The 7,305-nt window shown below is 38.3% G+C and overlaps 1 long non-coding RNA gene across 1 annotated transcript in view; it reads right to left on the reverse strand.

Moving 5' to 3' along the window:
* Positions 1 to 5,835, reverse strand: part of LOC108175389 (uncharacterized) — a 51,364-nt gene extending 45,529 nt beyond the window's left edge. The window contains exon 1 of the long non-coding RNA XR_517984.4: positions 5,699 to 5,835. This is a non-coding gene — a long non-coding RNA (uncharacterized lncRNA). The remainder of the gene's footprint in view (positions 1 to 5,698) is intronic.
* Positions 5,836 to 7,305: the final 1,470 nt, after the last annotated feature.

The following is a 7,305-nucleotide window of genomic DNA, read 5'->3' on the forward strand; positions in this document are numbered from 1 at the left end:
TAAGAATGCCTGAAAAACAAAAAAAAGCTAAATCACCTTAAAGATAAGCACCAAAAATGACCTACTGGCACATATCCTGCATGCAGTTTTTCATGGCTATTATAGGACTGGATATCACAAAATGAAAGTGTTGTAGACCTAAATCTGTATAACCCCCAACCCAGAAAGGTTTGCCATGAAAAGGGCTTCATGTTTCTAGGTACACTCCCCTAACAACTCCTTGGGATGACAAACCCAATACTCAGACTTGAACATGCTTTGGGGTATTAGACAGTAGGACAGGTAGATCCTAAATACATACAGGTGTGTAACTGTGCCACCTTACAATCAAAACAGGAAGAAAAAAGTGGGCATTAGAGCTCCTTTTTTTAAAAAGATTTTTTGTTCATTCATTTTACAGGTAGAGTTACAGACAGTGAGAGAGAGAGAGGTATTCCATCTGATGGTTCACCCCCAAAATGGCTGCAACGGCCAGAGCTATGCCGATCCGAAGCCAGGAGCCAGGTGCCTCTTCCTGGTCTCCCATGCGGGTGCAGGGGCCCAAGCACTTGGGCCATCCTCCACTTCTTTCCTGGGCCACAGCAGAGAGCTAGACCAGAAGAGGAGCAACCAGGAATAGAGCCTGGTGCCCACATGGGATATTGGCGCCACAGGTGGAGGATTAACCTAGTATGCCACAGCTCCAGCCCCTAGAGCTCCTTATTACTGGGTGTAATCTCTCTCACCAAGTCATTGGTAACAATAGTTATAGGTACCATTTACAATATAGTCACTGCCATCGTGTCCATGAAAGTCAATGAATCAGGCCTGGATATTATGGTGTTACAAATATCTATTGATTCCTTCGATAAAATGGCACTTCATAATAGAATGGTCTTAGAGAATCTTTCAACAGACTAAGGGGGAGTATATGCCTTAGCCAATAGGTCTTAATGTTTTTATGTTAATGCTAGTCACGCTATAGAAGAGAGTAAGACAAGGTTAGTAGAAAAAGTCTCCTAGTTAACAGACAAATCTGCCAGATATCAGAGCAAATTTGGAATGGAATCAGCAAAACTCTTTCCAGCATGACTGAGTTCTTTCTAGTCTTTGGCCTCTTCATAGATAAAGATGTTTTGTTGTCTAGTAGTTTGTGACTAAATGCGTTGAGGGGATAAAGTTATGGATGCTTGTTACACAAGAACACAAGCAACTCAGGACTGTATCTAGTAACCTGGAAATCCATCTTAGATTAGCTGGGGAAAAATTCTGCTATTCTACCAGTTCCTATGTCCATGCTCAGCAGGTAGAAGATAAAAAAATGGACCTTTGTTCATGTCCTCAAGAATGATAGGCAGGATAAGACTAAAACAGAAATATTGTCACTGTTTATTGCCTTGAATACATAAAAAATCTTAACTATTACTTTCTTTTATCTCAAAATCCTAAAAGCACCTATTTTCCATTTTTTTTCATGTTTCTAGTCACAGTCCAGGGAGAGATACAGTCCCCTGCCATACTGAACAGAACCATACCCTACTTCAGAGCAACGCTGTGATAATGGTTCAAGAAGTATCCAAAGACCACCCTTCACTTAACTGTAATGCCAAGATCTCAGGGAGTGTGGGGAGCAGGGCCCTGTGGGGAGCAGGGCCCGTCTCCCGCAACATGGCGAAATAAGTATTGAGACTACCGAGACTAGACTAGACTACTGAGACTATTGAGACTAACTCTATGCGCCTGATCTCACACCATATGGAGCTGAGAGGGAGTAAACAAATCTTACACAGCTGCTTTGTCAATTAGCTGATTCCTGATCCGACCTCTGATTGGAGGACAGTGTGCTCAGCACGTGGGCAGCAGAGCACGGATTGGTGGGAGAGGACTATAAAGGCGAGATAGAAGCTGTGCGGAGGGATTCGCTTATGTGCCGCAAGGCGCCGCAGACATCTCACACCACGCGCCGAGAGAATAACAAAAATGCGGACACACACCAAGTGGAACACGGTTAGAATGTGGTTAGCACAGGAGCAAACTTGAGCGCACAACGCAGTCATTCACTTAAACAACAGCATCTGGTTTGTTGTCCTTCTCCCGCAAGCCCGCGGAGGAGCAACAGGGAGGAGCTTGAGTCTTATTCCCATATCATGCCACCTATGTTGACTCATGTTTCTGAACCTGCATATTCATTTTCTCCGAATACAAAAGACAATTGCTTCTTCTGTTCAGGAAGATATAATTTTGGAAATGATTCCCCCATGTTCTCATTTGCTGCAAATAGATTACTTTGTGAGACAATTCCCTCTGGTATGTTTTTGAAAATGTCTTTTTATTTATTTTCATTTACTTGAAAGGCAAGGGGTGGAGGGGGAGGGAGAGAGTGAGAGCAAGAGCTAGAGCTAGAGCTAGAGAGATAGAGAGAGAATCTTCCATCCATAGGTTCAGTCTCCAAAAGGCCAGAACAGCCAGGGCTGGCCCAAGTTAAAGTCAGGAACCCAGTTCTCCATTCAGCTCTCCCATATGGGGGGCAGGGGAACAAGCATTTGAGCTGTTATTTGCTACTTCCCAGGATGCATCAGCAGGAAGATGGATCAGAAGCGGGGCAGCCAGGATTCAAATAGGTATTCCTATAAGGAATGCAGGCTTCCCAAGTGTTGGTTTACCTGGATCGCACGTGAGAAATAGAACTAGTATAAGACTCATTCTATCTGATACACTTTCTGCCTGACACTATAATTTTTAGGTTGTGTAACTCTGGTACAATATTTCAGAAAAATTTCAAATTTAGGTCTCCCTGGCAAATTCAAAGTGAATTTAGAGCTAGAAATGTGCCAGGGGATTCCAATTCTATCCCATCAAGGTGGTATCTTGATTGTTAAAGTGATAAATTTAAGTTCATAACTGATCAAAAAGATAAAGTGTCAAAGGCATTACATAAATAAGACCAGTCTCGTCAAATGATAATTGATAGAATTAAAACGGAGAGAATGATCCTACATGGCAAGCAGGATATGCAGCAGACTCATAGAATGGCGAATGCCCTAAACAGCACTCTGGACTCAGAATCAGCCCTTAAGGCATTTGGATCTAGCTAAAAAGCCCATGAGAGTTTCCCAGGCATGAAAAGCCAAGACATTGTTCCAAAAAAAAAAAAAAATGACCTAAATGAAAGATCTCTGTGAGTGAGATCCCAGAGGGAAGAACGGGCCATCAAAGAAGGCAGTGCCTTTCTCTGAAGGGAGGAGAGAACTGCCACTTTGATTAATGCCTTGTCTAAACAAGATCAGAATTGGTGGACTCAAGAGGATTCCATAGCCTTGGCAGCTCATGACAAGAGCCTTGGGTGATTACTGATGTCATAAATAAGAGTGTCAATTGTTAAATCAACAGCGGGAGTCACTGTGCACCTGCTCCCCATGTAGGAGCTCTGTTCTTAATGTGTTGTACTATGCAAATTAACGGTAAAACTACTACCTAAACAGTACTCTATACTTTGTGTATCTTTGTGGGTGCAGTCTGTTGAAATCTTTATGTACTATATACTAAGTTGATCTTCTGTATATAAAGATAATTGAAAATGAATGGTGATGAAGAATGGGATGGGAGAGGGAGTGGGAGATGGGATGGTTGCAGGTGGGAGGAAGGTTGCGGGGGAAGCCGCTATAATTCAAAAGTTGTACTTTGGAAGTTTATATTTAATAAATAAAAGTTTAAAAAAAGAAGTATGTAGCATGTGTTTTATTCTCCCCTTTGAAAACTCAATTGTTTTAATCAACAGGTTTCTTTAGTATTGAATTGGCCTTCAAAATGCATTAATGTTTGAATTAATTTGAAAATAATTCATTTATTTATAAGAATCTTTAAGGTGACTTATCTATTGAATAAAATAAGGCATACTTGCTAATGGAAAAATTACTTGATTTCCAGAACTTGCCCTTTTGCTGTCCTTGTAGCTTGTCCTTAGGTACAATTTAAGATTTTTTCCTTTGCCTGACAACTTGTCTGAAAGGGAGTGCTCTATTCTGATAAAATAAGGGCAGTGGTTCATATTGGCTGAGGTGAATGGTGTATTTGCAAAATGCTTTGAGTTTCTCTTATCAAAGGGCCTATACAAATTCTCTGAAAGGAGTAAGGGGATAATTGTGATACTATGATCATAGAAACTCATATCACACATGAGGAAGCAAGATGAGTATTTGTAACAAAAGCATTCACAAGGCTTCATGTAATTCAGAACCAAGGTAAAAGGGTCTCATGTCAGAAATAGCACTATTAGAAGCCAGATCATTATAGAGGTTTTTAATTAATTCTTTACTGTGAGGAAAAATGCCATTGACACTTCATTATTTTGATACTGAGTCCGCAATTGGGGGCTTTCAAAATGTGTATATGAGGAACCACAAATAGAGCCCCTCAATTCTTTGTGTAGGGAGCTTCTATTTCTCTATTCAGAAGGACTAGCTGCTGGGGATGTCCTTGTCATTCTCTCTAATATAGTTTCACATTTTGTCCCTGCAGGTCTGTGTTTATGTGAATTGGTAGCTGTGATTTTCAGAATTTAAGAAATGATATCTTTGGAATAGAATTTGAAGTGTTCTGAAAAATAGATAACCATCATTTATTAAAATCATTTCACTAAGACAAAGATGCCATTCATTACTTGGAGCAAAGATTCTTTTAAAATTGCTATTTTCTAGAAGGAAAAATAAGCCCCCAACCAAATTTATTATTCAAATAATACTCTTACATTATAGTTTCTACTTATTGATTACTTTAATTTGTATTATCTATGTTTAAGACATGACAATTTTTTATAACTCTTTTCATTAAGAGTTTAAGACTGAGAAAGTGGTTTTAAATTATAAACTTCTATTCTTAAAATCTTTTTGTTTGATGTTTACTCATGTTGTCAAAAGGTAAATTATTCACTGGTCTAGTCATTTCCATAAAACAGCTTTGGTTATATTTTTGGTTGTGTGATTTTAGAAGTTAGCTAAAAATATAAAATATTTTTTCTTTGCATTTCCTTCTCATTTTTTTATCTCTAAGAATGCTCGTATGTGAATCTTTAACTATTCTAAGATTGATAAAAATAAATCATGTAAAATACTGCCCTAAGAAGATATGGGGAAGTATTAATAAGTGATAGTATGAATGAAATAGTAAAAATTTTTTTGATACCCATTTTCAATCACTCGACCCTCCAACCGCTAACACACCAGAGATAAAATCTTCCGCTTGTTTTTCAGTGAGACAATTTATCAAGAATCTTGAAAAAGCAACCATGCAACAATCTTGAAAAAGATGACTAATTACCTTCAGATACTAGATTTTTAAAATATAAAACATGAAAATCCAAAATCCAAATCATGGTTTTAAGCAGTTACAATTAATATTTGGGGACAATTCTAAACAACTGCATTTAATATGCCTTTTTTATTAAATCCTTTTTCTAAAAAATGAATCTGTTTATAAGGAACTTACCATATTTTATCTGTGAGTGAGGTGGTAGGTTACTTCAGGCTTCAGAGTTTTCCAAGTCATTATCAACTATTTGTCTTCTGGTACACAATTTTAGAATTTCAATGGAATATATGTTGAAACATTTGAGGAACTCCCTAGAGAATTTCTTATTCATTTTGTAAATTATTCTATAGCAGATGTATTAATCAAGCTAAAATACCTGACGAACAAAATTTCAACATTTCCTCTTGCTTACCTGAAGTTTAGACCCTGTGGATATCTTTTCAATGAGCAGCGCAGCATTGTTCTTGAAAACGTTTAACTATTGCAAGTTGTCAGGGGCAGGGCACATGCTGTTGATGGATATTAGTGCGTTCAGAACCTATGCATCACAATCACCAATGCATCATGATATCATCAATGATTCTCAGGCCCCAGCTACTGAAATTCTGCTTCAGGGTTCCTTGGAGTTTTATATTTATTTAGTTATCTAAAACAGTGATATATACAGCCATACAATCACTGTACTGTGCTGAAGGAGATTTCACTCAGCTTATTTCAAATTTCAAGTAGGACAATGGCTAAACTATCAGATAGAGATGAAACTATTTCCCTTAATGAATCCAATAGAAGACCATTAACCAATTTCTCTCATTGTTCATTACTCATGATAAGATTAGGACCCCATATTGGTATTTTATACATTACATGTTTTCAAATGAGGAAAGAAAATTTGAAATTAGAGAAAAAAATGTTCATTTCATGCATGTTTTTGGAGATGGCAAGTTCTGATAATTTTTTGAAGATCTATCCAAGAATGTCTTCAAACATGTGTTAACTGATGAAGTATAGATTTGTGAAGAGCTTTTTTGCTTCTTTGTTACCACTAATTGTCATCACACAACACAACCTGTGAAAGCTTCTGCACTTTAGCTTGTTTACTGTGCATTCTCGATGTCTACAAATGCAAACAGAAAGATTAGGGAAATTGTCAACCATTCCTTTTAGCAGAGTGTGTAAGTACCACACAAATTGCACCTCGAATGCCTTCAGGTGTGGAAAGAACCGCATCTCCCTTTGTCTAGTTCTGAGGAAAATAATCAGCTTGGAGGTAAAGAGGGACTAGCAAGACTTCCTCTTCTGATCAGCCAGAGATAAGAGTGAAACGTTATCTGTCAGACTTTGTCCATGGTCCTCAGACAAAATGACAATCTTAATGGACTATGGTAAGCTCATTTACCTTAAAAGTGAAGGAAAACCCTTAACAATGACCAGGGAATTTAAAGCAAATATCGAAGACATATTTATTCCGCTTATTGAATCAAAGAGAAACTTGTACATGAGATGCGATGAACCTACGCTGATGCACAACCAAAAAGAATGCCTTGTTTTCTATCCCTTGGGTCACAGAGGAAGGTCTAGAGTTAGGATTATGGAAAGTGCATTGGAAAAGGAATGGGAAGCATGGATGTAAATTGTAACTGCTGACTTCCCTCATTGGAATATTTTTATAGGCAACATTTGAAACTCACCTTCCAGGAAAGGCTTCCTTGAAGCTGATGTCAGATACCTAAAAAGGAGGCTCAAATGGCCATGGCCCTAGGTTGCACTGGGGATGACTTGTTGAAATGCTATGTCACTAAAGAGCAGTTTCGCATCAATAGCTTTCTTGGTCTCACACTCAGAAACCTGCAATGGAAACAGAATACCCCTGCTCTTTTACTGTTCACATGAAAGAAACAAAAAAGTGGTAGGAGCTTTCTGATCCTTTAAAACAAGCTCCCTAGCATTTATTCTCTTTTGAAAACCCATGAAGTTTCCTCCTGAGGCACTCCTGAGTAGCATCGTGTGCACAGTGCATTA

Source organism: Oryctolagus cuniculus, chromosome 5 (genome assembly GCF_964237555.1).
Source record: "Oryctolagus cuniculus chromosome 5, mOryCun1.1, whole genome shotgun sequence".
Classification (NCBI taxonomy): Eukaryota; Metazoa; Chordata; class Mammalia; order Lagomorpha; family Leporidae; genus Oryctolagus; species Oryctolagus cuniculus.